The sequence below is a fragment of the Hippopotamus amphibius genome, chromosome 2, assembly GCF_030028045.1.
Source record: "Hippopotamus amphibius kiboko isolate mHipAmp2 chromosome 2, mHipAmp2.hap2, whole genome shotgun sequence".
Lineage (NCBI taxonomy): Eukaryota > Metazoa > Chordata > Mammalia > Artiodactyla > Hippopotamidae > Hippopotamus > Hippopotamus amphibius.
This window is the reverse complement of record NC_080187.1, coordinates 8,967,911-8,991,740: the sequence shown is the minus strand read 5'-3', so window position 1 is coordinate 8,991,740 and position 23,830 is coordinate 8,967,911. Positions and strand designations below refer to the sequence as shown.

The 23,830-nt window shown below is 47.9% G+C and overlaps 1 protein-coding gene across 2 annotated transcripts in view; it reads left to right on the top strand.

Moving 5' to 3' along the window:
* RALGPS1 (Ral GEF with PH domain and SH3 binding motif 1) overlaps window positions 1-23,830 on the top strand; it is a 266,004-nt gene that overhangs the window by 7,403 nt on the left and 234,771 nt on the right. Inside the window, exon 2 of one of the 2 annotated variants that reach the window (XM_057721461.1) lies at window positions 11,450-11,528. The exons of the other annotated variant lie outside the window; for it this stretch is intronic. The gene's annotated coding sequence lies outside the window, so the exon portion shown is untranslated. The remainder of the gene's footprint in view (window positions 1-11,449; window positions 11,529-23,830) is intronic. 2 annotated transcript variants of the gene reach the window in all.

Here is a 23,830-nt window from a genome sequence, read left to right as displayed (position 1 = left end):
AAAGATCAAATTGTTCGCATGGCCTGTGGGTGTACGATGCTCTTCCGTGTAACTGTTCCTTATGTCCGGCTCCCCAGGGCAGGGTGTGCAGTCCCATCACGCCGTGGACTGTGGCTGCTTTGCTCGCCTGTCTGGTCCTCAGTGCCTGACGCAGTGGTATGGGCACGTAGTAAGTAGTCCATCAGTGTTTGTTAAATGGACAGATGAAATAAAGGGTGAGTGCCCAGTGACTGATCTGAATCTGTAAAATGAGAAGGTTGTTGGATCTGAGGTCCCTTCATTATAAAACATTTGAACACTTTACAGAGTCTCTGACACCATTTTTTTTAGCCTCGTATTGACTCTGCAGGGTAGGTGGGTGGGCTTTGGTGGTTTTAGGATAAAATGGAAGCTCAGAGAGGGTGAAGGAATTGCCCGAGATGGAGCCATGGGAGATGCAGAGGGCTCCTCACTTGTGTCTTTCCTCACAGCCCAGCTGTCTTGAGGTGTGGTTTCCAACACACATTGGAAGAGTCACAGGTGAGATAGGGAAACAGGGATTCATGGACAGAAGGTACTTGTAATAGTTTCTCTTGATTTTAGTTGTTTTAACTTTCCCAATAATTGAATTTGAGGAGTTGAGTTCCATTTGGGGTGATGGGTTTAAGGTCTGGTTTTAATCTAGGGACCAGGAGACCCTGGTCTTTCTTGTAAATAGCTAAGGCATAGGATTGATGAATGTGCTGATTGGTCGATCACTAAGATTAGAATTGGTTCTTTTGGGGGAGCTTTTTGATAAGATTAGAAGTTACTTGCTGATTGATATGTAGCATTACTTTGCTGTTTTCAAAAGATGCTGGTTGCTTCAGTTAACCTACTTCTCTCATTTATCTCTGGGTGTGCCAGCCATGGGGCTCTTTTGTGGTGAGCATTGCTGTGGCTTTTGCGCTTATCAGATGTAGTGCCAGTCTGACTTGAAGTTTAGAGCTCATTGAGTCCACTCTTCCCACTCTCCACATGAGGCTGGGGACTTTGCCAGGGTTTCATACTCAGGCGTCCTGATTCTTCACCTGTAAAACCCATGGACATCCATTTGTATGTTGTAGTTTCTCAGCAGCTGGCTGCAGGTCATGTAACGTTGCTCACAGGCCATGTCCATGAAAAAGCATTTATCTCTGACGAAAACCTCAGCTTCAGGGTCCCCACATTGAATCTTCAGTGTGACTTCGGGGAAGAGGAGCTAAGACCTGACTTGGTGCCCAGCCCTGGTATTCGGTGATGGTGGCTGGCTGAGAAAAGGCATTGCCTCTTGTGGTCTGTTAGCAATACGTGTGTTGATCTTAGGGGGCTTCATCATGGTATTAGGGGGCTGAGAGATTGTTGGAAGCTACTTTTATCAATATAACCGGTATGCTTGTGAAACAAGGGGAGCAGCCTGGTATTATAGGAGGATCATCAGATATGAAGTCAGAATGCCAAGTGTGTCAGTTTGCTCTGACACCTGTTTTCCAAGTAAATAGGAATGACCCCAGGTGTGTGTGCCTCCTTTCTTCAGTAGGAAAGCCCTGGTTTTAAGATCTGAGGTTGCTTTGAGAGGGTTACGTCAGAATAAAGAGAGCTGGATGTTATTAAAGTATTGTACCAGTCACCAAAGGCAGCATTATTCCTTATTCTTCCCTATCTTCCAGACCTACCTGCCTGCCAGTCCATCTGTTCATCTGTCATCCATCCATCCATCTACCTACTCACCCTCGCATCTATCCAGTTCTTGTTCAGGGCCTGCTGAGTGCTAGCACTGTGCTGTGTGTGGGGCCGCAGTAGAGGAAAAAGACAAGTCTGGTCCTTGCTGCCCTTTGGCTTACAGTCTAGTAGCAAAGTTAAGTAAGTATAAAAATAAGGTACAAAAACAGTAACAAATAAGTGTACGAAAGATTAATTACAGCACTGACAATGGCTGCAAAAGAAGAGTACAAGGTGCTCAGAGGCCATAAACCAGATGGTTTTACATGGCTGGGTGGTCAGAGACAGTTTCCCAGAGGAGAGAGCAGCTGGATTTAGCCAGGCAAAGAGGAGGCGACTGCATGTGTCGTGATCCCAGTTGCGGCAGGGGTGTGGTGAATTCACGAAGTCGCAGAGCCGGGGTGGCCGGAGCACTGAGCGTGAGGGGGCCTCTGCAGCGCTTACGCCCCGGTGGTCAGGGCATTGCTTTCTTGACGTGTGCTGGAAACCCCCGACAGAGTCTGTTGTTGCTGACTCTTCTTTTTCAGAACTCCCATCTATCACCAAAAGCGTCTGTTACTAAAACATTACCTGCCATGGTTTCCAGGATAGCAGTTGGCCTTATTTTTATTGCTTTCAAGATGTGTTGCTTCCTTTGCTTCTTGAGGGGGTAGAAGGACACCTTGATCTCCGCAGTGGTTTCACTCATGAAGTGAACATTTACTGGGTGCATAACTGGGCCCAGCACTGCAGCCCTTGCCCTCAGGAGCCCACTGACCTGACAGATGGGGGTAAGTAAATGACGATGGTGCTGTGTCAGGGCTGGTACGTAGTGGGGATGGAAGCTCATGGCACCGAGTCAGACTCACAGGATCTTAAAGATAGATGCTGCGTGTCCCAGGTGCAGGGGGACATAGGCAGAGGAAACAGATGGCAGGGGTCCAGAAGCAGGAGAGCATGCTGTGCTCAGGTGTGGTGAGCTGTGTGGGGCTGCAGGAGACAGGTCAGAAAGGTGGTTTGGGGTCAGTCCTCAGAGGGACTCGCAGGCAGTACTTAGGAGTTCAGATGTCATCTTGTGGCCAGTGGAGAATCGTTCCAGAGTTATAGGAGGAGAGAAACCCCTTCAGTTATACTCCCGGTGTGGAGGATGGGTGGTATGGGAGGAGACTGGCATTTGGGAGATGGGTGAGGGGGCCATGGGGATGGAGAGGAGAAGGTGGGTTGGTGAGAAACCAAGGTAGAGGCCTCTCTCCTTGGAGATTTAGTGGATGGAAGGGAGGGCGGGTGGGCAGCGCCAGGGTTTCTCACTTAGTGATTTGAGGTGCCTGACAGTCACAGGATAAGGAACGTGAAAGGAGAATTGAGTTGGGAGGGCAAGTCAAGTTTGGTTTTGGCCATTTTGAGTTTGGGGTGCCTGTGGGGCAGCACTCGGCAGCTGGCCTGCTAGCCTGGAGCTTGGAGGGAGGTCTGGGTCAGAGCAGAATCCTCCGTGGTGTTTGTGGGAGAGAGGCTGGTCCTCTGTGTGTTGAAGGGTTTTCACAGATGATTCTGATGCCCCCCTGGTCTGGAGAGAGATGGAAATGAAAGCTCCCTGGCCCCTGAGGAGGTAGAAGTTACTCAGGAAGGTTATGTGTAAAGAGCAGAGGGTCCTGGTTGGATTGTCGGGGGAGCCAGCACACGGGGTGGGGCACAGTAGAAGAGTCGGGGAAGGAGCAGGAGGGGTGGTCAGTGAGGAAGGAGTGACCTAGGAAGGTGATGGTGTGGAAACTGGTGGCCCTCCAGCTCTCTCCCTGCAGGGCCTCTGCCCCGCCCACTGAAGCTGAGTGCTCTGGTGCTCCCCCATCACCCTTATTTTCACTAACAGCAGAGAGAGGTTCTTTTAGTGACCTTTGCCTCTGTGTGTGAAAGACTGAGGGAGGCTCTTGGCTGCAGGCAGTCTGTAAACCCTTCAGCCTCTCTCAGAACCTTCTCGAGAAATCCACTTCCTCCTTCTATTGCTGGCCCTTCGGACTGAAATCTCTGGCTCCTGAAGCGGGAAAGTTGCGGCCCCATTCAGCATTCTGGGGTTCAGGGGGGTCTGCAACCTCAGTAGGAAGGGGATGTGTCTAGATCCCAGGAAAGGCAGCTACCAGACGTGTGGGAGGAAGTTCTGGGAAGGTGATAAAGCCATTTGGCCTGAGCTAATGTGCTGTGGAGCCCTGTGACTTGGGAGTGCATCCTTGGTCCCCCATGTGTCCTGAGCTTGGGTAGCAGGGAAAAGCCTACTGTAGAATTTCCAGAACTTACAAGTAAGGTCTCAGAGTTATTAGAGTACCTGAGACCTACCTAAGACAGCTGGTGGAGGGAGGGTACCAACTTGGCAAAAGTGGAGTTCCATCCCGCTGGTAGGCCAGAATGCCTCAGATCAGCTCACAGAACCTGGTGAAGAGCCTTTAACCTGAGACAGCCAGTGGGAAACTGATCTGTGATCCAACATGTGTCTTATAAGTATCACCCTGAACCCAAAGACCTGGAAGTGTAGGACAGAGGCAGAGACCTGCTTACCACTGACCCTGGTGCTAAAAGCCACAGCCAAGGAGCAGGGAGACAGAATTGGAGTTACCTTGCGGGAAGTAGCTGTCCTTAATACCAGGGCCAGCCTCCCTGGTATGAAGCCATTTATGCCTCAGGAAAGGAAAAAGAAAAGGGATTAATGTTTGTTGAGTTGAGAAACCCCAGTGCTTAGTCGAAGAGAAGGGAACAGATGGATAGACGGGAGTGCATGTACCTGTACAGAACATAACATCTTCAACCCTCGTGGGATGGGACATAAAGAAATGGTTGAGAGTAGGAGGGCAGACTGAGCTGCGTTCAAATCCCACCTTTGCCCAAGGACTTGCTACCATAGCCAGGGAGGGTACTCTTTTTGACTGGATAAGTTATCTAACCTCTTTGGGCCTCAGTTTTCTCACTTTAAATGGGTATGATAACAGTACCCATCTTAGAGAATTATTGTAAGGACCAAGTGGTATATTCCTATGGGTAAGGTGCTTAGGAAGGTATCTGTCACAGAGTATTGGTTCAATAAATGACAGTACTAATAGTGATGATGATGGTGCCATCATTACCTGAGGACCTCTGCAGATGTCTCCACGGGACTAAACCCCACCCATACAGCAAGTTTGTGAAATAAAGAACTTCAGCAATAACAGGGTCAGCCATATGTGAACATCACCGTATGGGTGGGGACACTGAGAGGATGAGGATGGCAATGGAGAATCACAGGGAAGTGGACATAATAGAAGATGAAAAAGCCCCAGGCTCAGGAGCCTTGGTCAAGGGAGTGTTATTGGCTGTGAAGAAGTGCGGCAAGAGGATTCTGGATCAACAACTGGAGATGATGAGGACAAAGTAGCACATTAGCCTTACTTAGTCTTTAGTGAGGATAGAAGTTGTCACCACCTCTTCCACCTCCCTCAGTAGTTGGTGGGCACTGGGGGAGGTGGCACGAGAGATTATTTACCTAAGGTCAGTCTGTCAACTCCAGAGTCTCTTTTTTATGATGAGGCTTATTACAGAGTAGCCTCTTATTAAATGTGCTTTGAATTGATAGGATGAAAATCAGTGAGTCAATTGATCAGTCAATCAATTTTTGGCTCTTTCCAGGGACATCAAAACATAGTAATAGTGACAATACTGTATCTCCAAATATTGGTAAAGATTTAATGCAGTGCCAATGATACATTTTATAAAACTTGATAAAATGTTGGTCTTTATCTAGACAACTAACTAGGTAAAAAAAATTTTTTTTAAATTTTAAGGCAGTGAAATGGCCTCATTCTTCCAGATTCTGTTTGCTTCAGCAAATGTTTGAGGTGCCTGCTGAGTGTAAAAACAGCGCTTGACGTTTCATTAGGGGAATATAAAAATGGATATCTATCATGATGCATATTCTCATGTAACCTGTTATCATTCTCTTTATGAGGGAGCCATTTCTGTAGATTGGGGTATGAATGACAGAAAACTCAAAATAACAAAGACATAAATAAGATCGAAGTTTCTGTCTTATGTGTGAGAAGTCAGGTAAGTCAGGAGGGTGATCACCTCAGAGTATTGAGCTTACATGGTCAGAGACCCAGGTTCCTTCTGTCTTGTTATTCCATTGTGAGGTGATCTCAGGGATGGCTTCCAAGACCAAGGTCATTTTATGGCCTGAAATGGCTGCTGGAGCTCTAGCTTTTGCACCTACTTTCCAGCCTTTGGGGGCCACTTTACAGAAATTGCGCATGACACTTCTTGCATCCCATTGGCCTGATCTTGGTCATAAGGCCACACATGGTAGTAAGGGAAGCTGGAAAATGTAACCTGTATTCAGGGAAACCATGTGTCCACCTAAAAACCAGAAGTTCTATCACTGAAGAAGAAGGGGAGGATGGATATTGGGGACCGGCCTCACCATTACTGGCCCCATTTAACAGATGTGGAGTATCTGAGTAGCTGAGATTATCCTAGCTTGCATGGTCTATAAGTGGTTGAGCCTTCAAAATTTATTATAAGGCAATAATTTATTAGTCCCATATGGCATTTGGGTAAAAGCAGGAAAATAGATGAATGGAAAAGAAGTCACTTCGTTGGTAACTTACACAGGAGCTAAATTCACGAGACATCAGAAGTTATACAGAAGCAAGCGAAGGAATGATTATGATGTTGTCGGGGGCATTTGGATTTCAGTGCTGGAAAGGATTGATAAGCTTAACCACATACTGCAGTGGATTCTAGATGAGTTTGAGGTAAAGGACAAAAAATGGAGTTTAAGCTGGAAAGATATATATTGAATTCTGTAGTAAGATCTAGGAGAGGCAGGTTACATGATTTGGGTAGTAGGGGGAATTAGGAGGGAGAACTTTCTTGTCTGCTTGGTATCTTTTGGTATGTATAACTTCTGAGTCAGAGACAAAGGACTTCATTACCAGCATAAGCATCAGTGTGTGTCAGTTTCCCTTCCTCCAAGTCCCATGGGGGTAACACTGTGTACCCAGATGGATGCTGTGCCTTGTGTCATAGCTGAGAAACACAGGCCTGGGGAAACTGCTTCCTTATGGCAGGCAGTGAGCAAGCCTGCCCTTTGTCCCTAAGGGAGACATTATCGCATCTCTCAAGGTTGCTTGCTGCAGTGCAGCCCTGTGAAATGGCCTGGGTAAAGGGCGGTCAGGACCTTGCATTCTTGGCACTCCCAACGAGACAGATTGGAGTGCCAGGGACCATGGAGGACTGAGTCTCCCAACAGGTGGCTGTCAGGATCAAATGGGACGATGCGTGGAGACGTGTGTACGATGGGAAGCTCTCAGTCAGCGCTACCCTGTAAAATGCCTGTGGGCTGCAGAAAGGTAGGCCCAGCTATGACTCAGTTGGCCGGCACAGTTTTTCCTCCTGGTGTGCCGTGTTTCGACAGGACTGAAGGTGCAGTGGGGAGGTGGAATGGGAGAGAGAGGCTGCTCTCGGTTGCTTATGTTTAGCTTTTGCCTCTTATACATATTTCGTGTCCAGTACATCCCTAGGTCTTGGTAAATTATTATTGTTATTTTTTGGTAAATTATTTACAATTCTCTTTTTTCACATGTATAATCAAATGAAGTCTGTTTCTTGAGCTTAATATTTGTGGTTTTCTTAATTCAAAATAAAGTACAGTGAGTTTTTCTTAAGAAATAGGGTATTATTTGTTTATATGTATATTTAGCAAAATCCTTGATAATTGGTTCCAAACTAATGAAAGTTTAAATTTAGATGATGTATAAAAGTATTATAAAAATGTGGAGCTAAAAGACATTTGAAGATGAGCTCAACTTTCCAGTTTTATAGAAGAGGAAACAGGCAAGAGAAGTGAAGACGTTTACTAAAGCGTGGTTACAGTTGATGAGTAACGGCAGCGGTGCTCAACCTTAGCTTTGAGTCCATCAGGGTGAATGGAGAGGGGACTAAGGGGAACCCGTCTACACTGTTTTTGGATAAATGTCAGGCCAGGTCTCATCTGTCCTCATTCAAGAATGAACAAATAGAAAAACTAAACTAGAGAGGACCCACCAAAAAGATCCAGTAGTATAAAGGGAAATAAACAAGGGTGCAAAAAATAGAGATCAGGCTTTGGGAAAGAAGTTTCCAAACTTTTACTCAGTAAACTGAAGTAAATTTCAAACATAATCTTCTGTGATCTCTCAGAGAAGTTATAGATGCTATGAAAGATGAAATAATGAGTCAGACTGTGGTGAAGAAGGAGCTTGTGGACTTAAAGAACATGGGGAAATAAATCACATATGCCAGCATTGAAATTAGCGGCACTGCAGAAATTCAAGGAGTCACGAGGAGGACAAACTGCCGATCTCACAAGGAAAGGAAAGCAACAGAGGAGACCCCAGATGTGGATGATGAACCAGACTGGAGACCAGAGCAATCCTCAGTTTTCCCGAACTGAAGAAGGACTCGAATCCATAAATTATAAAGGCGCATCACAAACCAGGCAAAATTAGCAACATTAGCTCACACTTAAACTATCCAGGTGAAGGGTTTTGTTTTTGTTTTTGTTTTGTTTTTTTAATTTCAAGGGTAAATAGATGATACCATCAGTATTCTGGTAGAAAGAACCTTTAAATCAAAGGAAAAAAAAAAAAAAAACTAGGCCGGGCTCAGACTTGTCTCTAGCACAGGTGGCAGAGGCAGTGGAGCAGTACCCGTTGTGTTTTGAGGGGAGGGTTGTGACCCAAGGATTTCACACTCAGCCAAGTTTTAGTTCACATTTGATGGTAACAGAAATTCATTTCAGTCATGCAAGGACACACCTTGAGAGTAGCTTTTGCCACAACCACGCCCCATTCCTGGGGAGAGAGTGGGGAATCCCTGGAAGACATGCTCCAGTAATTGAGAGATGAATCAAAACAAAAGCCCATGAATGGGCAATCAGAGTAGGAAAGGACTGGCAGTGAGAGTGGGACCATTCGAGTGTAAAATTACTTCTAAATGATTGTTGTGATTATGATTATAAAATAGAATATAAATGAAATGATCATTAAAAGAAGATATAACATTAAACCATAATTAACAGAAAAAGCAGGAATAAGATTCCTGCTCAAAGCAGAGATCATGCGTGTGAACACAGTCTGTACTCTAAAGAACTATACAAACGCGAGGGATGGAAAGATCTCCAGGCTTTCTATATGTATGTGCTTCAAAGTTGATAGACCCTTTTATTCTTCTCTCCTGTCATAAGTCAGGTGTTGGAATTGGCATAGTCCATGAGCATGTTCTTTTTATTAGTGCTTTAGCCTCTTGTTGGGGTGTTTTCATTGGAAATAGTATTTCGCTGCAGGTGGAAATAGTACGCTATTTGGAGTCAGAATACCTGGGTTCCTGCTCTGACTCATCTTAGTTTTGTGAGCTTGAGAGAGGCACTTAATTTCAATCTCCTTTAAAAGTAATCGTAATACTTATTTTGTAATATCTTACTGACCAGGATGGCTAAAGTGAAAACAACAACAAAAAAAGGCTGTATCGAGTGCGGACAAAGATGTGCAGTAGCCAGATGCTCACACGCTGCTGGTGGGAGTGTAAATTGTTTTAGCCACTTTGGAAAACTGTTTGATCTCCATCTACCAAAGCTGAACACTTATATACCTATCGCCCAGCAGTTCCGCTCTTGGGTACCAACCCAACAGGAAGGCATACGAATGTGTTACCGGATGGCACCCCTCGAGAGCTTATAGCAGCACCACCTGTGATAGCCCAGGCTGGAGATAATCCCAGTGTCCATCAGTGCTGGAGTGGGCAGATACACCATAGGGAACTGTAATCAGTAAGAGTTCATGAACAACCATGAAAAGTGAAAAATCAGGGTGAGTTTCACAAACGTAATGTCCTGTATGGCTCCATTCATATGAAGTTTAAACGGACAGAAGTAATCTCTGCTGTTAGAAACCAGAGTGGTGGCCACCCTTGGGGGCAGGTAGCAATCGAAGGGGATGCGGTGGGTTTTGGGGGGGCTCGTCATGTTTCTCCACCTGGGTGCTGTTACATGGGTGCGCTCACTTTGTGAGAATCCTTTGACCTGTGCACTTACGTGTATTACTATGTGCATTCTTCTGCATGTATGTTGTACTTCCATATTTAAAACTCTGTCAAAAGGAAGCATATCAGTCACATTGCTCTCACTAAAATTATTATTAGTAATGAGAATGGAAGTTTTTTGTATTATTGATGAATAAAATAATTATTTTAACATATTTCATCTTTATCTCTTCCTTCGATTGTTTGCATTTGTTTTGTAATGTATGGAACGTGTGGGTACCTTAGAACATATATTTAATTTACAAGTAAACATATGTATGTTAGAAGTGCTTGCTTAATGTTTTTTCAGCTGTTGGTAGTGAAGGATCAGAAAGTTTGATGAGCTGCGGCTCAAGGTCATAACAAAAGGGGGCAGCCTGGGCAGGGGCCTGGCTGCGGGAAGCAGGTGGCGAATGGGGAGCCTCAGTCGGTTTGGCCTGTGTTTGGGGTGGTTTCTTGCTGCTGGAGCACAAAGTGTGGGCCAGAGGAGGGTGGCCTGAAGCTGGTGAGGGAGGCAGGGCCTGGCCTCTGAGCGCCTTGGGTTCCAGGGGCCCGGAGGAGGGGCTGTGAGGAAGCTCTGGAAGGTGAGAGGTCTAAGGGAAGGGAGTAAGCAGAAGAAAGGAGCCAGCAGAGGCGGCCAAAGAGGCTGAGGAGACAGGAAGAGAAGCACAAGGTCATTGTTTGAGGCTGAGAGATGAGTTTCCAGAAGGAGGGACTGGTGAACTGTTAAAAGCTACTGAGAGCTCGGCTACTAGCCTCAGCCTCTGTTGTTAGGTCCAGCTGACCCAAGGTCAGGTGGGGTGTTGCGGGGGAAGAGGGGAGGAAGCAGCCTGGAGTTCAAGGGCTGAAGCTCTTTGGAAGACTGGGGAGAACTGCGGATGTTCTCAGGCAGAGGGAAGGGCCGAGAGAGGGGAGGAGACTGAGGGTACAAGGAGGGTGTGGCTGGCCCTGGGTCTCAGGCAGACGCCTCTTCCTCAGAGACGGGAGTGGGGGGTCAGGAGAAGATGCGGAAACATTTGGGTTAAAGTAGGGACCTGAGGAGCTGAAGTCAACTTTCCTCAGTGAAGGAGGTTGTGAAGCGGCCCACCAGGGTGTGTTGCAGCGGGGGGCGGGGGGGGAGGGTGGGTAGCGGCAGAGGGTGGTGAGAGGAGGCGCTTTGGAGGAAGGAAACAAACCAGCCCTGGGGCCCTCTGCAGGCACCTGTGCAGGACACTCGTTCATGCCAGTCAGTGGCCGAGAGGCTGCTCCCGTGCCAGGTGGGCCGGGCGCTGCCTCCCTTGCATGTGCTCTGGGGGCAGGGGTGTTCCCGTGGGGCTGTGCAGGAGGCCTTGGCTTTGGGCCTGTTCGAATGCATCTTCCCACGGAGTCCGTGCTTCCCTCTGGGGCTAATTCCCCAGGCAGACCCTCCTGTGCTTACCACAGCATGTATCCAAAGCATGGTGGGAAAGGAGAACAGTAACCAAAGAAGTTAGTTTCGGTGATTTTAGGGCAGGCTTTGCTACCTGATTGGCTAATGATATTACATATTGTTCTATGGGGAAGGTTTTTAGAATTTCAGCGAACAGGTTCAAATCAGATCTTGTGGCGCTACAGTTGGTCTGATCTTGCTGAGCTCTGAAAAACAAGTCTTATCATCTGGAACATCATGTAAATCGAATTATCCTCCCTACTTTTACAGCGGCTACTGTTTGGAAAGAGGCGTGCTGGGGTGATTTATCCTATTGGCCTGGGATTATGAAGCCCAACATGTGTTCCTGGTAAGTGGGTTCAATGACCCTAGTGACCTGTGCCCTCTCAAGCAGAGGGCCAGGCGGTGGCACGCAGAGGTGCAGCTGGTGTGGGTGAGCTGGCTGCCGTTGCAGTCAGAGGGACGTCATACCAGTGAGCCTGCGGGGCCAAGAAGGGCACAGGGGCTTTTGGGATGTCAGGCATCCTCAGTGAGCCACACACACAGGGTGTTTTAGGGACTTCTTCTCGCCCACCAGATGAATTAAGCTCTGGGGTTTTCACTATTGGTTCTTGCATCAAGCGTTCTTTCCTTTCTTTCTCTCTCTGCCTCCTCCTTATGCAAAACCTCTTGTTGCCTCCCTGTTTTGCTGTCATCCTTTTATTCCTGTTGGTCAGAAGAAGAATGTTCTGTGTCGGCCTCCCAACTGTCGGGGTGATGTGGACGACCTCCTTTCTCTCAACCTCAGTCAGGTCTTTGTACCTCCCCACAAACCCCTCCCCTGTCTCTTTCAGTTCAGCTCCCCTCCTCACTTTCGGCTGTGCTTGCTTCAGACCCTTCATCAGAGAGGGCCAGCTCATTGTGTGCGTGACGCTTGGCCCTGGGAGGATGGGTGAAGGAACATGAAGATGATAAGACGTGATCATTATCTTCAAGAGACGCTAATCTGCTCGTCAACCCCCTGCCTCCCTCTCCCCTCACCCCCACCATTCTTGCTCCCCGAGATTCTGCCCAGCCCATCCGGCACCTCTTCTAAGAACGCTTTTCTGCACTGCCTGACTCACTGGCGCTCTCTTCCTTTTAAACTGTCCTGATACTTGTTTCAGCCCCTCACATGACCCTGACCACAGTCCTCATTGCATTGTGCTGTTTTGATGTCCCAGGTACCTCCTGCCTTAGCTCCTTGACTAGACTTCAGGCTCTTTTAAGGCAGAGGCTGTGCCTTGCTCAATGCCTTACACACAGTAGGTGCTCAATGAATGTTACTGGACTGGAACCAACATGGACTCTTTCATGGCTCCCAGCATCCATCCCCTTTGCAGCCATGGTCCTCAAGTCTTGAGATAATAGGGGAAGAGGCAGAGAGTATTTGCCTAGAAGAATCCTCGGAGGTTTTATTCAGGTAGGAGCAGTCTCAAAAATGTTAAAAGCTGAAATACTTTTTCAGATTCTTCTAGTGGCCTTGCCCTTCTGTCAACCTACTTTCACAAAGAGGCAGAAGGTAAAGTTTCTGATGCTTTCCCGCCAGGGCCCCAGTCTTCCTTCCTTGATATTGCATGATTACCACTGTACAAGTAATTCATATAGTGCTTAGAAGAAGCAAGTTCCCTGAAACTTATGTGTCAGAGGGATTGGTTCCCCTAGGGAGGATGCTGGAAATAACTGCTGGTTTACAGGTAAGAGCATATGAGAAAACTGAGACTCAGAGATAAGTAATTTCCCTGAGATCACACAGCAAATAGTGTCAGAGTTGAGGTTTGACTCTAGGTCAGTCTAGTTCTAGAAATGGAGTTCCTCTCCTCTGTCTGTGCTTTTGAGTCTGATTAGAACTGGATTCCATGAGAGGGGCTGCAGCTGCCCACTAGCTTCCTATGCCCTCGGAGGGACTGCCTGATCTCACGGATCCCAGGGCATCTGGGCAGAATTGCTCCCAGTTCATGCAGCTGTGAGAGGAACTGCCTCTCCCCCGTCATCACTAGGGGACCGAAGGGCTGAGGGTCTCCTCTCCACTTCTCAGCAGAAAGGTCACAGTTTGCCAGCTCATTTCACTTGGGTCTCCTTGAACAGAGGCTCTCAGGTCATCCAAGGCCTCAGGCTTGCCACTGCTGCAGAAGCTTGAGCAGTTTGCCATGAGCAGGGGCTGTGCGAACCTGCACCCATCAGCAGGCAGAGATACATGACAGCTTTGTGGAGACTTGGCTGGAGAGAGAGGGAAGGCAGGCTGCACACTTGCAGCAGTGACTCCTTTGAGGCAGGATTGAAGGAGAGGATGCGTAAGAACTTTAATTTACAAGGCGAGAACTGCTAGGGGGATGTGTACCAGAGGCTTGCTGGAACTGAAAAACATGGCTTTTGAATTTAAAAAACACTAGGAGAACTGAAATTGGTGGTTTGGAAGATCAAGTAGAAGAAATGCCTCACAACCCAGAATAATAATAAAAAGAAATGGAAACAATGAATTAAAATGTGAGAACCTGTCAATGAGGGACAGCCTTGGAGACAGTATCCAGGGGACCTGGCATGGAGTCATGGGAGTTCCGGAAGGAGAAAAAGGACTAGATGGAGGAGTAATAGGAAAACAGGCGAAGAAAATATCACTGAATTGAAGAAAGAGTTGATTCTTCAGATTAAATGGGTCCATTCATCCCACATGAAGACCAACACTTAGACCTACTTTCTAGTAAAATCCCTGAACTCCAAGAAGAAAGAGGCAAATCTTAAAGTTTCGTAGGAAGAAAGAATAGGTTGTTTCCAAAGGAGAGAGAATTAGGCTCCCTTTGGGCCTCCCTTATGCTTCCCACATGGAGGCCGGAAGATGGTGGCCTGGGGTCTCCAGACTATTGGAGGGAGAGGGCCGCAGTCCTTGCTGTGCCAGCCGAGATGTCACTCATGGTCATTGCGAAAGAAAGACATTTCACGTGTGTGAGAACGTAAAGCAGACGTCACCTGGTAAGTGTGCCTGAGGAAAACGCCCAGTGAAGTTCTCTGGCTGAAGGACGACTAGAGCAGAAATCCTGGGGTGGGGGACATGGAGAGTACAGTGAGCTGCGGTGCACCCTTTAGTGCATAGAGATTAATCTCACTGGATATTGCTACTGTGACTTGGAATTTTTTATTGTGTATTATTAAAAACTTTAAAATAGAGGAGAACTGTATGGGAAAACATAGTAGGCTGAAAATAAAAATTCTAAACCATCTCTGTAAAACCCAAGGCTTTGGGAGAAAGGATGGGAGAGTGGGGAAATGAGTGTTCCACTTTTACGAGACTTAAATAAACACAGGGCAAATAAAACATGAAGGCATTGTTATTTATGTGTGTTACAAAAAGAAATAAAGGCTCAATTTTGACTTTTGGGGATCAGAAGGTGTATTAGAAAGGACTAGATTTTGTTACATGTAGTGGATAACCCCAGAATAAGAATGACTTAAACATATAAGAGTTTATATCATTTCATGAGACAGTAAAGAGATTGGCGTGTTGGAATCAAAGTTATCACAGAGCCAGGTTCCTTATATCTCGCTGCTCTTCCAGCCATAGCAGATTGCTTCTTGACTCAAAATGGCTGCTTGAACTCCAGTCATCACATCTGTGCTCCAGAAGCCAGAAGGAGAAAGGGGAGAAGAAGGGTGTGCTCTTCCCCTTTCAGATACTTCTCAGAAGTCTTGCACAACACTAACATTCACATCTCACTGGGTAGAGTTTAGCCACACTGAGCTGCAAGGGAGCATGGGGTGTGCTTAGCTAAAAATAGGAGTTTTCTTGCTGAAGAAGAAAAGGAGAATGAAAGAAGTTGGAATTCTCTGTCTCAAAAGATAATCAGTAGCAGAATGCAAATAAAAACAATAGTGTCCTTTACCTTTTTAAGTGGCAAAATGTTATACAGATTGATAAAACCAGTGTTGGCAAGTGATTGAAGGAAGTGAGTGCTCCCTTACGTTGCTGTTGGGAGTATGAATTGTTCTAACTTTTGGGAAATATAATCCAAAAATATTTACTGAGTATTAAATATCCACATCTGTCAACCTAGCAGCAACTCCTGCAGAAATAAAGCAGCAATGTAAGAAGCAGTACAAAGCTGTTTTCTGCACCACTATTTGTAGTGGCAAAAAATGGAAGGAATGGGAGTCCCCATCAGCCATGCATTAGGCACTTATAAAAGGGGCCAGTTCTCTCTACATTGACATATGAGGAAAGCCCATGTTACACTGTTAGCTTTAAAAAAACAAATTGCAGAATAATGTCTCCAGCAGTGGTTGCAAACTGGTGGCCAGTAACAGTGTGTGCCAGGCCAGTGCTAAGTGCTTCACATTATTCTCTTCTTACAGTGAACTTACAAGGAAGGGACTATTGGATTGCCTCTTTTCAGAGGAGGAATTTGAAGTACAGAGACTAAGTGACTTTCTTATGGTCACCTAGCCAGTAGACGCTGGGCCCAGGATGTGAGGGCTTACCAACTCTGCTACCCTACCCAAGGAGCACTGTCTAATCTCCCTCTCAGATGCTTTGTATGGCCAGTTCAGTGCTTTCCAAATGTTCAAAATGGGAAGCTTTAAGTGGTGTAGTTGGCCACAGGCCCCACCTGTCCTTATTCTGTTACACCTGCAGCTTCGCCAGTGACATAATCTGCTGGGCCCCACAGGCGTTTGAGGGTATGACCTTGTTTCTGGTCTAGTCCCACTTGGTTTAAACGGGAAGTCCAATAAAGTATAATTTAAAATGATGAAATACCAAGAAACAACCCAGATAAATTACTACACCTTCCTTTTTGTTATTTCTTTTGAGATTGTCTTTATAAATATCTGTAAGCAAGGAGACTTGAGTTTTCTTTTTTATAAGATGAAGGTTTAGGCTGTCAGTTGTGTTAGTATCTGACACCTTCTGTTTTTAAACATCTCATCCTTGAACTGAAAGATAAATTGGCAGCAGCAGGGGTCCTCCCTGATCAGGAGAAAGGCTCTGCCCCATCGTAACCTCAGAGTCAGAGATGGGAAGCATGTGGAGCGAGGTTGCTCAGAAAAGGGTTTGTGAGCCGCAGAAGCCGTGGGCCGCTCCCAGTGCTGCCTGCGTGACACTCGTGCTGGAAATCTTGGGGAGGCAGCCGAGCGTGGCCACGGTTGTGACTGTCCAGGGAGGACAAACATAATTCAAGACAAATATGACGAATGCTAAGAAGAAATCTGGGTGCTCTGGAAGCCTGTAGGAGAAGGACACAACATAGGAGTCACAGAAGGGATCCCAGAGGAAGTGACATTGAAAATGAGACTGGAAAAGAGTAGGAAGGAGCAGGCAGGAGAGGAGGGACGAGGATGGTTTAGGGAGAGAGCCAGCCCCTGAGCACACCTGGCTGCGATGGACAGCAGGGTGGGCGTGGCCACCAGCCTGCTCCACCGCCCTTTTGGCACCTGTTCTAGTCTGCACATCTCTCCTTGCTTGGCTGGAAGCCACTTCTGAGGGACTGGGTTGGGGAGGGCCTGGCAGAGGGCCTGCACACTCCAAGCACAGAACACTGCCCCCCCCCCCCACACACTTAGGGCAGGGCCTGTGATTCTCAGTGGGTTGGGTACCTCCTAGCCCCCCTTCTTCCCTCACACCAGCTTCCTTCAACAGCCTTGCCTACCGACCCTCCCCTGTGAGAGCCACGGTCCTGACCACCTGGCATCAGGGCTGGAAGGATTGTTAAGGCAAGTCTCACCCACTTTTAACTGAGGCCCCTCCTGGATGGCAGCTTCTGCCCGAGTCCTGCCTAAGCTGAACCTGAACCCGAGCCCGGAGTGTTGCTGCTTCCCCTGTCCCCACCCCAGGCATTTACATCACTTCTCCCTGTGTCCCCACCCTCCTCAGTCCTGCAGGGGTTCTCTCCTTGAAGTCCCTTTGTGCAGTTCAAGTGTTTGGGGGTGCTGATGGGTGGCTTAAGCATCACAGTCTTGCCCTGACCTTGCCCCATCTGGTAGTAGGCTGGGGGAGTGGTTCATTCATTTTTATTGAGAACACAGCAGACTGCTGGGCACTGTGCTGGGAACTGGGAATAAAATAATACCTGAGCACTTACCCCATGCCAGGCAGTGTGAGCAGCACTCCACAGAGGTGGCCTCAGCTCAGGAACCTAATGCATGCAAAACGCTTAGACAGCCGCCTGGTGCCCACATTTCTCCTGAGTACCAGCTGGGGCTGTTAGCTGTCCTCGCCATAGCCACACGAGGGGAGGACAGGCCTGTATCCCCACTCTACAGAAGCAGAAAGAGAAGTTTAGAGGGTCACTTGCCTGCCATTCATAGAATTCAAACCCGGAGCTCTCTTGAGGGTAAATGAGTAGATGTGACTCTCACCTTCCAGAGCTCATGGTCTAGCAGGGAGATACCCGATACCCGGAGAGAGCACTTCCTTGTCAGAGTGACAGGTGCTACAGCAGGCTGAGCGGAGGGCACACAGAGGAGGGGCCTGAAGGATGAAGGAGAGGGGAAGACTATTCCAGGCAGAGTCCTTGTTGAGATAATGTCGCTTCCTCATCACCCATGGGATACACCTGTTTCCTTTGGGCTTTGGCGAGGAGGCACTAGTTTGGTAGTCTGTGCACGTGCTCAGTTTAGTGGTTCATCATTTGAGGGCCGGGATGTGGCTGCCCCTCCCAGACAGACTCCTGGGACCTTGTTCCCCAGGTACTCCCATTGGGGTAGGCCCCTCTGCCTCCAAGCACTGTGTGACCTGAGGTCCTGTCACTCTACTTTATGAACCCCCAGCCTTCTTGGGGACACGTGCAGGTGGCCTGGGTCATAGGTCTGTGGTGCCCACTCCCCCCCACTCCATTTCTGTAAGTACATTCAGCTGCCCCACAGGACTGCTCCGTCGCAGTTAACACAAATGAAACATTATCATGGAGCCATGATTGCAAATACAAGCTAAATAAATCCCACCATGACCCTGCCATCCCAACAAATCAAACTGTTTGTGTTGCCCGTTTCCTTTCCAGTCCCTGTCCGCAGGGCAGGTGGGTTTTTATACAGTTGTGTGTCTTGCCTCTTTCTCAGCTTGAGGTGGTTGGAAATGAGATTGATCAGTTAGGAGATGGCCACCAGGTGGCGCCAGAGCACCAGACATCCGACTCCAACCTCCTACGTCTGGTGTCTGCTGGTGGGCACGTCCCTGAAGGGCTTGTTCCTGGAAGCTCACTTTCCATTTTCCCTCCAAGTGCTGTGTTGCTCACAAACGTGTTCCATACTTATTGTAAAAGAAATCAAACAATACTAAAGTGTACAAAAAGTAGAAAGTAAAAGTGCCATACAGTGACACCTGTAAGAAGCCTTGACATTAAGACTTGAGTACTTATCTTTCTGTACATTCCTGTGTGTTCCCTTGTATGCATAAATATTTCAAGACACCTCCAGATGTCATTTTCTCAGTGAGCACATCTCAGACCACCACCCCAATTTAAAATTGTAACCCTGTTCCTCCCCACTCTGCCTATACCCTTTCCCTGCTTTACCTTTTTCTCTTTTATCACCAGCTGATATACAGTATATTTTATTGAATGCCTTATTTGTTGTCTTTTTCCCCTACTAGAATGTACTGGGGGATTTCTTCATTGCTTTATGTGCACCACCTAGAATAGTACCTGACACACACTAGAGTTTTGGTAAACACTCGTTGAATGAATGAACAGATGAATGAGTGAGTATGTCCTGAATCTGTGGACCTCTTTCTCTGTCTGTAAATACTGATCTACCTGCCCAAGGGCACTCTGCAGAGTGTGAGGCAGAGCTCCTGGGGGGCTTCTTTCTGTATTAAGAGAACTTCATCTTCTCACGCGCCACTTCAGAACCTTGTCCCATTTACTGACTGACGTTCGTCTGTTTCATGATGTCTTTTCCTATACAGAGGTTTTAATTTTTAACATAGTTAAATCTCCCAATAGTTTCCTTTGTTTTCTAGCTTTTGTATCACCCTAGAGAGGACTTCTTCACCCTGGGATAATAAAACAGAGTAATGATTTGTGCTTCCTTTGGTATTTTTATGGCAACTTTTTGGTTTGGTTAAATCTATAATTTATCAAAAATTTATTCTTGTAAGTGATAGTGAGTAAAATTGTAAATAAATCCCCCTTCAAGTGAATAGAAAATTGTTTCATCAACATTTATTGAATAATCCGTTCTTTCCTACTGTTTGAAATGCCATCTTGATCAGATATTAACTCTTAGCTATACTTGACCCTATTTTCTGGACTGTCTTCTGTCTTGTTGAGCATTTATCATCAACTGTGGCTTCCTGGAAGGACACTTCCTTTCTCATTATACTTCTTTTTTGAAAACTTCTTAGCTATTTTAAATTATTTTCCCAGATGAAGTTTTAAATCAACTTGTTGAATTCCAAAATGAATCCCCTTAGGATTTAGAATGAACTTGCATTTTATTTATAGATCAACTGGAGAGAATTAGTGTCTTTACAATATCGTCTCTGTTCAGAAGGTGTGAAATGTTTATCTTTTTTGTCTGTAAGTAACGTTTCATAATTTGCTTCAATTGATTTTTGTACATTTCTTTTACAGTTTACTTCTATGTATTTTCTTTCTCAGGAGGCACTTGTGCCATTACATTTCTAGCCGGTTATTGTTTGGGTAGAGGAGACAGTTGATTCTCTGGCCATATGTCTAACACTCAGAGCTTCCTCCTCGATCTGATTCCATTTGCTTCAAATCTTCTAGGAATTCTGAATTCCTGGTTTGGTGTTGTCATCATTCCCTTTATTTCAACATTGCAACTGATTTCTCACTCTTCTTGTTTTTTCATTTCAACAAGATTAGAAAAGGGGAAGGCAAGTGCGTGGACCTAATTCGTTGTCTTGAAACCAAAATCTAATCTTATAGTTTGATGTGAAGGTGTCCCTGCTCGCCCTTCGCCCTGCGGTGTACTCCACGGAGTGTGGAACGCGCTGGGAGGTGACCTAAACCCCGGCTCCCCTTGCTCCCCTCACAGGGCGCCCTTGACTCCTTGTAGGCTTTGTCCTGCTGCTGCAGCTGCTCCCACTCAGTCCCCTTCTCCATCCTGGCCGCACCCACCTGCCTTACTCTCTGGAGACAATGTCCTTCCTAATTTGGTGGGAAGTGCCAGGCTGTTCACGATGGGTCAGGACTCAGTGGTACCTGTTAGGAAGGCCTAAGAGTGTGGGTGTCCTGTTCCGCCAACCTCCTCCTCACCTCGAGGTATCTGAAGCACCTGGTCACAGGAGCAGCAGCAGCAAGGGGGATAAAGGACCCTCTCTATGAGCTGGCCCATGCCTGGCACCCACTCCAGGGCTCTCTGGTCAACACTGGTTGAAGCAAGTGACGGGCTCCCAGCCCCCCACGCTTGCTCCGTATTGTGGGTCCTCGCCTTCCTCTGGCAGCAGCGGTGCACAGGGCCATGCAGGCCAGGCAGCACCCTCGGGTGCAGGTGGGAGTCAGAGCCCAAGCAGGGACCCTGTCCACCCTGTGGATCTCAGAGCAGCAGTGGGGAGAAAGGGGTGCCCTGAACAGGCATGTCACCTGTGGCACCCGGTGATGCTCCTGACGGATGTGGTCCAGTCAATGACCCGGACCATCACCAGTCACACCAGTACTTCCTCTGCCCTCTGCAGGGACTAGGAGGGAGGGGGGGAACTGCCTTCTGTCCCATCCTCTCTCCACCATAAACAGTGTGTGGTTGGCTCACACGTAATGGATGTAAAATGCCACAAACTCAACACCCCAGAGTGCAACTCTCGAATCATGGTTTGTGAGGGAAAGAAAGGCCAGTCCCTGGCATCAGGCCTGGGGGTGGGCCGTGGGGGTGGGTCGTGAGGGTGTAGGATCCCTTTTTAAATTAAACGTTTTGTTTTGAAATAATTTTAAGCTCACAGAAATTCGCAAAACTGTGCAGAGCATTTACACATACCCTTCATCCGGCTTCCCTGCTAACTCGCGTAACCACAGTACAGTTATCAAATTAACCTGGGTGAGTTGGTTTAGGTATGACACTAGGAGCTAAACGAGCGGCCTTTTCCAGATGTCACCAGTCGTCCCCCCCAAGTGTCCTTTTCCTGCTCCAGGTTTCAGCCCAGGATCCCTCCCTGCGTTTAGTAGTTGAGTCTCATCAGTGTCCTCCAGGCTGTGACACTCCCCAGCCCGCCCAGGTCACACCCGGTCCTCACTGGATGAAGTTCATGGCCTGGCTTTTGTGCTTCTTCTTCACCTACCTGTAGAGTCAGAGCATCTCATCCAAGAAACTTCGCCGGGCCACCAGGCACAGGGCTGTCCCCAGCTCCGCCCTGAAGGGTTCCGCAGTGTCTCAGGCCATTGGCTGAATTCTTTCTCCTCTTCCACTGCCGGCTTCTGTATAATAAGATCACTGCCCAGGTGGAGTCGTCTTCACTTATCCATCAGGGTATTTCTCCAGCTTCCTTCTGGAGGAAGATCTGGGATGCAGCCTGGTTTCCTCCAGCTGGGTATGCTCTACACGGAGGAGAAGTCACTCTTTTTAGTGTACATCCTTGAAGTTTTTGATGTATGTTTTCAAAGGATCACTCTGTTTGTGCTGAGAGTAAACATGAGGAGGCAGGGGTGCAGCAGGGACACTGCTGAGGAGGCCGTCCTGCTGTGCAGAGGCTCGGTCGGCTCGGAGGTGGTGAGATGTGGTGTGTCCCCCAGAAAGGGCTTACCCCTGCTGGTGGCTGCTGGGGGGAGAGGACACAGGCCCCACGCTCTTCCTGTTGCAGGTGACACTGCCTGCCTTTCCCCACAGCAGATGTCCCCTGGACCATAATTAAGATTAAGTGGGTGGCCGAGGAGGGCTGTGTGGAGTCGGGGAGAGGGAATGGGCACTGGCTTCCACGATCCCTAATATACAAAAAGGGGAGCGTCACCGCCAAGTGTCCAGAATGGAAGGGTGTCATGGGTGTCTGGGATGACACAGGCAGGGTGGGTGTCTGGAATGTCCCAGGCAGGCCACTCTCATTTTCTCACTCTCTCTTTCACCCCCATTTCCCGAACTCCCTTCAAGCCCTCCCCACCATGCATCCCTAGGCCTCCCGTTTTCCTAAAACCTGCCTCCTCTCCCTGTGGAAAAATCAGGTCATTCTCACCAGCTAGTGGCTGCAGGTGAGGTTTTCTCTCTTCTACCTGTTTTCCGCAGGCTCCTCTTGGAGGGGAGGAACCTTTGGTGTCAAGAGTAATTACATGTGCCTGGGGGGAGAGGTGCGGACTCTCCAGATGGCCTTTTCTTAGAGGGTCTAAAGTGAAACTATCCTGCTAACCAGAGGATTTGTTTTCTTTTGGGAACCCTTTCCTAGTTTTATGAGAAATGCATGTTTTTCAGTCACATTCCTCCTATTGCCTTAACTTAGAGGTGATTTCTTGTGGTTTTGTGCTGAGAGAGTCTTGTCTGTGCCTACCTCTGCCCCAGGGAGGCTGAAAGTGATGGTGACGGTTGTTAACACAAATAATAGCTGTCATTAATGACGCAACGCTTCTGCGGGCGCCATCCTGTGAATCCCTTCAACCATCTGGTGGTCAGTACCCCAGTTCTCCCCATTTTACAGATGAGGAAAGTGAGGCTTGCCCAGGTCAGGCAACTTGCCCAGGGCACAAGGTTAGTGATGGGTGAGAGTTCAAATCCTGGTTTATCTGTTTTCTAAGCTGCAGAGGTACCCGGTTCCTTCTCCTGTCTGAGAACTTGCTTCGTAGCTTTCGTGTTTTTAGCTTCTGCCAGGCCTGCAGTTGTAGCTTGTCAACCTCTGGGGGGTGGGGGGTGTGGAACCACAGGCTGTGAATACAGATATGCACACACACACACACACACACACACACACACACACACGTAACTATCTGTATATCTGTTTGTGTGTGGCTGTGGTGCACAAATGCTGCCCTAAACTGTGTGAACATGTAACCCTGGGGACAAGGATTAGTGGTTGTGGGGACTTTCCTTTTTATTCCTTTAAAAAGGTATAACTTATGTAAAGAATTCTGGAAGCCCTCCTACTTGAGACGAGTAGGCCTCCCTGGGCTGGACTTTCTGAGGACGGTTGGGCCTGGCTGGTTTCTGCCTCCCTGACCTCAGCACACAGTGTGTGGGGCGTAGGGGTGCCCGGTCAGCGCTGTCACGTGAATTCGCGGAGGGCTGCCTGTCTGTGCTGGCCCTACGTCAACTCCATGTATGTAGGTGCTTCCCTTCCCCGGGAGCATGCCCTTCCTGGTCCTTTTTTCCAGGTTTGCTCCGTTTTACACGTTTTCTCTCTTTTTTGTCTATCTGCAGACCCCCAGTCTCTAGACCCAGCCGTCTTTCCTGAGCACCGCTGCTTTCTCTCCCCCATAGGTGCTCAGCTTCAGTGGCACTTGGACGCAGTAATGCCTCCTCAGCCGTCCAGCCCTCCCAGCCCATTATCTGCCCCTCAGCGAGGAGGGGAGATGTTGGATGTTGAACATCTGGTGGGTGGCTTGAGAGGGGAGGGGGTGGGCTCGGCAAACTCGGCACTGAGGGATGGCATCTCACGTCTCATGTGCTCATGTGGCTGGGGCCTCGCTTTGAAAGCTGCCAGACGCTGCTGCTGGCCAGGAGGAGGCTTGGCCAGTGTGGAGAGGGTCAGAGCGGGGTAGTGAGAGCAGT